The 8,956-nt window shown below is 41.0% G+C and overlaps 2 pseudogenes; both read right to left on the reverse strand.

The window, feature by feature from the left end:
- Positions 1–2,798: 2,798 nt before the first annotated feature.
- Positions 2,799–5,354, reverse strand: LOC142433476 (hsc70-interacting protein pseudogene; annotated as a pseudogene).
- A 1,405-nt stretch (positions 5,355–6,759) lies between these two features.
- On the reverse strand, positions 6,760–8,609 carry LOC142434225 (cytoplasmic dynein 1 intermediate chain 2 pseudogene; annotated as a pseudogene).
- Between the last annotated feature and the right edge of the window lie 347 nt (positions 8,610–8,956).

Below are 8,956 nucleotides of genomic sequence, written 5' to 3' on the forward strand. Positions count from 1 at the left end.
ACTGTGAGGGGACGTCCACCAACACCTCATTTATAAGACTATATGAAGCCTAATAAAGAATTGGCAAATGAAAAATCCCTTGGTAACTTCATAGGTCTGGATAAATGATTATTTCTTCATTTTGCCAACTTGACTTTGATTTTTCTGGGATTTCTAGCTAAACTGACTTTTAATCTGATTTCCTGGATTTGATATTATTTCTTAAGGCCACAGCTGAAAAGTCTGTGGAAAATCTGGGTGAACAGATCATTTGACAGTGATGAGAAAGAACCAGGTAGCCAATAGATGAATAAATGAAACCGAAAGAGATGCTGACAAGTTAGTATCATAGAGAATTTATTATTCTCATGTTCATAATTTTTAGCTCTCAAGAAGAGCAAAGAGATCTTAAGAATCACGTTATACATTGATTTCCCATGAGGTGACAGCAAATACACTCTGATTTTTTGACATTATGACCAGGATTACCAGCTCACGACTATATTTAAAATGAAAGGACATTTGTCATTAGGGATTCTATAGGCCAGGTCATCATAAAAATGGGGTCTGAGGTCTTTTGCTTCAATTCCTGCCTGCCCTCAGTCTTCCATGTCCTATCCCCACTTTCAAACTCTTGTGACTTCTCTTTGGTATGATTTTCCAAACTTCATGTGTTATAACTGTTTTTTCTCTTAGTATAATAATATTTTATCATATTTTGGGTGGTTTATATGGCAGTTTAGGTTCTAATCCAATGATTTCCATACAAATTGTCAGTGATATTGGACATTCTTCATAATATGTGAGAATTTTTATTATTTCCAGTCTAGCTATTTCATTTAATTAATTTTGTTTTCTTACCCCTATGCTCTCATCTTTATTTTGAAGTAATTGTGAATGTTTGTTCTCATATAGGTGATTTTTTTTAGTTCCACCATGCTTGCTGGGGGTTATTCATTATTTTGTGAGCAAATTTATTATTTTCCTTTATGTGGAAATAATCTGAAAATTTATTTTATACATTGGACAAGAACAGAATAAGTAATCAAACTACAGTGAAGTATTTTAAAAAAAACCCATCCCCTCACCAGTGTTAGATTTACAGATAATCTGCAAAATGGCTCACCTCATTAAAATCTAAGGTCGGTTGATGCTCTGCCAAACACACCCAGTGCTTACAGAGGTCCTACCACAATACTGGTGGTCCCAAGATATTAATCATTGAAGGAAATTTATTTAGGAAGAAATAGAGCACTTAAAAACAAGTCAAAATGCCCGAATTCGCCACCTATGCAGTGGGTACACAAGATTCATTTGTGGAACCATCTAGGAAATAAGCCTCTGAGAACCCTCCCTAGCTAAAACTGAGGGTGGGAGGAAAGCGGTCACTAAACTGAGTGCTTGGAAGAGGGGAGTACAGAGGATCGAAGTCATGAATCTGACTTGAACAGCTAAAACTTTGTTAGCCATCCCCCCGCGATGCGGTCTGGACCTGATCTGGTTTCCAAAATGTTCTATATTTTTGTTTGTATTGTTTTGTTTGATTCTTGTTCTTTTACATTAGAGTGTATCTCAGAGGTGTCATGTCAGTGGAGGTCACCCTCTTGAAGCTGTGCTATATGTGTTTCCATTTTTGGTATCTGAAACCCAGGATTGATGAACCTATAGAGCCAGTGAATAGAATAAGGGGGTTGGGGGAGGGGGGGTAAAAGGAAGACGATGTCAAGGAGCCCATATAGAAAAATGTTTGTAAACTGATAGTGGTAGCAACTGTACATTCTGCTTGATGTGATTGTGTGAGGTTTGTTGTGTGGATATCTCAGTTCTTGTTTGTAATCCAAGTGAGGGGTTATGAAGGTTAGGGAGGTTTCAGGTTTTACAGTCTGAAAAGAATACACACCATTACAGGGAAGCATGCCAAACCACATGGAAGCCACAGTGGGGTTCACAACTGAACAGGGGCAACCTCATGGGCCTGCGTGCCCACATTTGCTGAACAGAAGCCAGAGAGTATGCAGCATGCCTGAACAGTCGCAGGAGCAGGGTTAAGGGAGAGAAGGGCCCGGTGTCCTACCATCAGGGTATTTCAAACCTCTGACTGGGGGGCGTGGTTGAAGGTAAAGGTTGACTCCATTGGCTGAATTAAGCCCACCTGAGTCTAGTTTGGGCCACCCAGGTGTAACGCCCACATGGCTGGAGGGTGTGTGTGTGTGTGTGTGTGTGTGTGTGCTGAATTGGAGCATGCCCAATTAAGGTCTTTATGGGTGGCTAATGGTTGCCGGATTTCCTTCCCAATCTCCTGTAGGGGGCCTGCGCAGGCATGGGAGGGACAACTCCCCTGTCCATGTTGGGCTACCTAACAATTGCACTATGGAATGATGTGATATATGTATTAAATCCAAACAATAATAAATTTTATCCATTTAAATGAGTTTTATTTGCTTCTGCTTGATATACCTTTATTTTGCTCAAGTTTGAGTGATAAATCTTCCCTACATTATCTTTTTTTATCCAACCAATTCAAAGGAACAAAACCAAAATGATTATTAGTGACACCCTTTCGCTTTAGGTATTTGCAAGACTTAAAGTGTTTAAAGTTTGTACTGCGTAAAAGGAAAACACTATCTGAATGACTATCCTAATGATAAACAGCTGTAAAATGTGCCCGTGGCACTGGGGTCCCAGGGTGAGTAGTCTTCACAGTACCCTAGCTTTCTTGAGGAGAAGGTCAGAGGTAAATGGGTTTGTATTATTGTGACATACATCCAACACTGTAGGTTTCCTTTCCTTCAGCAAGGGCTTTATTTGTTAAAAGAGCATTATGCTTGACCTCCAATTTTGGCTGACAATTTACTGATGAGATTCATATCATTAGGGTTACTGTGGTATTCTGACGTATTTGCTGAGTTCTGGGCCACATCCTGCAATGCCACCATAGCTTCTGGATCCTGCATGGTGGCAAGAACCTCTGAATCACTAAGAATCTCATTGAGCCCAGGCATTCCTACCATTCCAGGCATACCCCCTCCCATTCCAGGCATTCCTCCAGGATAATTACCAGCCATCCCCCCAGGAAAGCCACCTGGAAAGGAGCCATGCTGAGCTCCTGATTGTTGTCTAGCTCCTTCCTCCTTCTGTGCTCCTTCTTGTTCTTCCTGGGCTTTCTTAACCCTTTCCATTCTTCCTTTCTTGCTCTTCATACTTTCTTCAAGGTTCTGCAAATTTCTAGGCCCTTGACTGAATTTCTTTCAGCATTGAACTAGCATCTTCCTCTTAGTCCAGATTGCAAGCAGGGGCAAAATCATGTGCGGCTTCTTCCAAATGGCCCAGAAGTCTGTGAGTAAGGCTGAATGGAACTGGGATTGATTTCAATGGCGTTGTCACTGTGGTAACAACATTTGGTTTCTTTCATTTGCTATAGACTCTGGCTCTCTTAGCATAAAGAACGACCACGTGAGGATTCAGTTTGATGGCATCAGTGAATAGATCAATAGCTTTCTATGGTTCGCCATCATTTAGGGCATCAATGGCAGCCACTTTCTTAAAAATATATATATATATATATATATTTAATATATATAATGATTGCAATATAGATAATGATTGCATAGTTCAATCACATCGAGGAGAATTGTACACTTGCTACCACCATCAGTTGCCAAATGTTCTTTTTCCACCTGGGCTCCTTGACATCATCTCCCCGAGCCCCACCCCCCATCCATCATCTTACCCACCTCCCCCCGAAACCCTTATTCTACTTGCTGCATCTATAGGTTCATCAATCCTGGGCTTAATATTATCGAAAAATGGAAAATCACATAGGACAATTTCAAAAGAGTGTGACCCCAGTGACATGACACATCTGAGATATACTGTAATATGAACAAACAAAAACCAAGCCAAACAATACAAGTAAAAAATACAGAAAATTTTGAAAACCCGATCAGGTCCAGCCTGCATCATAGGGGGGAATCTACTGACCAAGTTTTTACTGGTCAAGGCAGATTTATGGCTTTGATCTTCTTTATTCATCTCTCCAGAGCTCTCCGTTTAGTCACCACTTTCTTCCCCTCCCACAATTGTAGAGAGGAGTTCTCCAAAGATTATTTCCTATGTAGTACCACTAATGAAGGGCTCCCACCATCAACCATAGTCTTCTGTACTCCAGATTCGCACATTTAGGCTCTGATACTAGTCCTTCCTTCCACTGCGGATTATGTGGTTTGCCATCCTACGGTGACTAAAGATGGTGTGCTTTTTCCATGTGGACTTAATTGACATCTCACTCAGATGGCTGCGTGTTTTGAAACAAGCTTTTAAGGCCCCAGGTACTATTTTATCTGATAGCTGGACACCATCTAGATCAGTGGTTCTCAACCTGTGGGCCGTGACCCCTTTGGCGGGTCGAACTGCCCTTTCATAGGGGTCGCCTATGGCCATCAGAAAACGCAAAAATATTTCACAATATGTAATTGCATTTTATTTTGTGATTAATCACTATGCTTTAATTGTGTTTAATTATGTTCAATTTGTAACAAAGAAAGTACATCCTGCATATCAGATACTTACATTATGAGTCATAACAGTAGCAAAATTACAGTTATGAAATAGCAACAAAAATAATTTTATGGTTGGGGGTCACTACAACGTGAGATATTTAAAGGGTTGCGGCATTAGGAAGGTTGAGAACCACTGATCTGAGTTCTTTGCCACATTTTGCTATAGCATCCATATCTTCTGTGTTTTCTTCCTGCAGGTGAGTATGGAGCAGGGCCTTGATGTAAGAACTAGTTGTTCTTACTTTGGAGATAGGATTTACTGCCCCAAACCCATTTCTGGATTCATTTTTTCCTATTAATTTGTTCTTACCCGGGGGTTACTACATATGTCATATCATTCCATAGTTCAATTTTGCAAACAAACTTGTACGATTGTTTCCATAATGAGTTTCCCAAAATGCTTTCCTTCCCTGATCCAACATCTCTTTGGTTATATCTACAGTTTCATCTCCCATTTTTTGAGGAGCATAATTATCCAGTGCAATCTCACTTTCACTGTCAATTTGTAGGTCACTTTCCTGACTTGGTGGATCATTTGTCTATCTTTTCTTCCGTCTTCCTATCATCTGTTTTTGCTTCTGTTTTGCCTTTATGAGTAGTAGGTTGTATTTTACCACCCATGCTCTCTACCCACTCAGTCAGGAAGCGCATTTCCTCCGTGTACAGTAGGCTCCAGTCTTGCTTGCACATTTTCATAAAGGCAAACAGCTCACTCACTTTGAGGGGTCCATGGTCCACAGGCAGAGGGAAGCAGAGGACATGGCTGAGGAGGCTGGGGTTCCTTTCCAGGTCTGGGAGTTGGCTCAGCATGACCATACCACCAAATAATCATTTAACTACAGTGGTCAAGATTCAAAGAGCATCTCCGGGAAATAGTCTTGTGGAAGCCCATGTTCCCCACCATTCCAGTAAAATTCTGTTGTTGTTGTTGTTGTTTTTAAGAAATTTAATGTTCTATTTTTTATTTTCCTTCTATTCTATCAAGGCTCATCCATTCTGACCCTGGTTAAAATGATTGGTAGTATTAGCCGGGCACCATGTAGTTCTTCTGGACTAAGGATAGATGAAACCATGCTGTGTATAGACTATTTGTCCTGTAAACTAGTTTTCTCTTTGAATGTTTGGTTCCCTTTCTCTTTTGCTCTTTTAACTGCATCTTAGATGGTTGCTCCCAAAATTTTAACACCCCAAGAACTACTCATCAAATTGGATACAGAGCATAACTTTATGAACTACTTTATGCAAATTGACTCAATTACTCCATGAAATTATTGCTATAATCCTCAAAACCAGGAAACTAATCCCTTAAACTGTTTGGTTATGCCTTAAAGGTATTAATAACTATAACTTCTATGTGATTTATTATATACGTGCATATATGTGCATATGATTATAAATATCTGCACTTATGATTATACCTCGATACATATGCATATGCTTAAATACACAGTATCTACCTACGTAGACATCTATATTAAAGGATACCTCGGGGGGTTATACATTGGGGTGTTATCTGAAACTTCCTCTCTTCAGGAAAAAGATTGAAGCTTTCTGCTCCTGGGAAGATTTACAGTCTATGAGCCAGGACTGATGCAATGGCAGAGGGCTTTGTTAATATGCATACATGCCATCTTACAAAAATATGGACCCCCATATATATTTTAGGTTATGTGTTTTTTCCAAAATTATATAGGCGATACCAGTTACCAACAAGTCCTTTTTTAATGCATATTTGTTTTTTTATTTATAGATCGTTACCATGTGAATTATAAAGATGAAAAGGGACATTAGGGTGGAACTTGGGTAGATGTATGCATGCCAAGGTGAAGGCGAGACAATGTTCCTATACATTACGGTTAGTTTAACAGAGAACTGCGACCATTTAAAAATATGCAGAACTTATATAATCTGTCCTTTAGAAAGAGCTGCAATAGTGTTGTAAATTGAAAAGAATTCAAAAGGATAACTAATATGAAATATATAACTGTATATAAGAATTCAGAAAAGGCTGCATTTTGTAAAGTCAGTCAGCTGTATTAAAAATGACACAAATGCCAAACCAGATGCATGTTCTATAAAAAGGGCACTGTAAGATATGTTTGCGGCATTACATCCACGCGGTTTCCTTTTAATTATCATTGAGACAGAAGCATGCACATACTCATAGGATCTACTTAGCGGCGTCCCCAATCTACAAAGGCTGTGTCTCTCACTGCAGGAACTAAGCAGGAATCCGAGCGGCTGCTTCCTCCTCCTCGGCGGCCGCTTGGTTTGCGTTAATTTCAGCGAGAGTGCGGCCAAACCAGGCCCACTCATTATTGCAGGGGACAGCAATCTGCTCTCCACATCGTATATAACAATCTGTCCTTCAAAATCACCCACGGCAATCTCCCTTCCTGAATGGGTCCATCTTGCACGATTCAGAGCAGGGTTGTCCTGGACAGAAATGCTGGCAGTTGGCACCTCTGTACCATTATTGAGATTCCACAAATCCAGTGTCCCTACTCCATCCACACAGGCAAATAGGGCTGGGTGGGTGGGTGACCACATCACATCATAACCATAGCCTGAATTATTTTCAAATGAGTACAGAGGCTTGTTATTCTTAGTTGTCCACAGTTTTACTGTCCAGTCAAATGAGGAAGTGACAAAAAGATGTGAGAAGTCTACTGCACCCACTGCTGCATGACAATGGATGTCCATGATTGGTCCTTGATGCCCCTCAGCCATTTCACTGATCCCAGCTTTGCTGCCGTGGTGGCATGCTGTGTACATGGAGCCTTCTTCGCTCCCAACCACAAAGTTGTTGACGTCTCCAACAGGGAAGGACATAGATGTCACAGCTACTGCATTTGACTGCTAATGCACCAGCTCCATGCTATCATGCGGATGGGAGAGCACGTCCAGGCTCCATGAACAAATATTTCCATCAGTAGAGATGCTAATCAGATTGTGAGCATTTTGCGTGCCAAGTACATTTACACAATATACAGGGTGTGTGTGTGTGCAGCAGCTGACAGTGGAGTCCTTTGCACGGGAGTTCGTTTATTGTTGCGGTTATCCCAAAGCACGATTTGGCCTGAGTAAGTACCACCACCAACAATGTCGGGGTGCAGTTTTGCAAATGTAGCAGACATCATAGCTGACTGGCAGTGGAACACAGACTGGGGGGAGTTTTCTTGTATTTCATGTTCCATATCAGGGCTACACCATCAGGCTTGTGGGAATCATCTTCATTATTATTATAGGAAGCAACAAGTAACTCTGGATACTGAGATGACAAATCCAAACAACTAGCAACACGATGCTTTGACCAACGCTCATCAAAAAATTATCGATTTAATGACAGCTTAACACCTGCTTAAATCTCTCCTTTTTTGTCTTCCAAATCTCTCCCACTGTAGTCAAGGAAGATGTTAATCTGTTCAGAAAGCGCTCTTTCTGCAATTTTTGTAGAATTGTCAAAGAAACGTAATAATTCCCCAGAGTGCAAAATTTGTTGTTTTACTTCTTCAGTGAGCTTATGAGGGGGAGCGTTACTATCTGTCTTCATCTGTCTTTAAAGTTTTCTCCTCCTCAGGTTCGGTAGGTGGTTTAGGTGCCACGACGTCATCTTCTTCCTCTTCTTTGGGCTGAGCCATACCTGGAGTGTGAGTTTCCTTTCTATATGTGACAATCTCTCCTGGAGGAAAGTCAACTTGTGTAATTTTAGCCATTCCCAGTTTAATAGGTCCTCTACCCAAATCGGAATCTGAGTGAAGCTGGAGAACTGATGGATATGCATCCCAAATGCAGCATCCTAGATCCCGCGGCGCCTTCTCCAGCGTGGCTTGGGGTGCTCACAGATTTGGAGGATGGAGACAGGAGGAGGAACAATGGGGGATTCTGGAGTCAGCCCCATGCTTCTCTTTTTCCACCATCTGATTCTTCTGACACAGGAGCAACGGCTCCCTTCTTCTGATCACTATCCTTGTTTTCCCTTTCTTCTTCCTTTCTCTTCTTCTCTCTGATTTGGGCCAACCACTGCTTCCCATGCTCTAACTCAGCTTTGAATTCACTTTTGTCCGACATGTTGAGGCCCTGTGAGGTTTTGGGATGGGGAAGAGTCCGCCCGCCTGCAACTTCCCAGGCACGTCCGTCACTCGCCTTCCTCCAACAAGTCCTTTTTTATTGTGTTCATGCTTATGTACATTTTAGCGACGTCATTTACCTTTGTCAAGCTGTGTACATTTGACCCTCAGTAAGTATTAGCTTTCACAGCACCAAAAATAACATGCTATCTAGAGAGTAGAACCTCCTCTCCTTACCCCACCGACAGTAACCACGAATGAACATTAGATTCTGTGTAATTATCTGTTCATGGCATTTGATAAAATTCAGAATACATAATATTTATTTTCGTGATAGACTTATTTCAT

This window comes from Tenrec ecaudatus, chromosome X (genome assembly GCF_050624435.1).
Source record: "Tenrec ecaudatus isolate mTenEca1 chromosome X, mTenEca1.hap1, whole genome shotgun sequence".
In the NCBI taxonomy this organism is placed as follows: domain Eukaryota; kingdom Metazoa; phylum Chordata; class Mammalia; order Afrosoricida; family Tenrecidae; genus Tenrec; species Tenrec ecaudatus.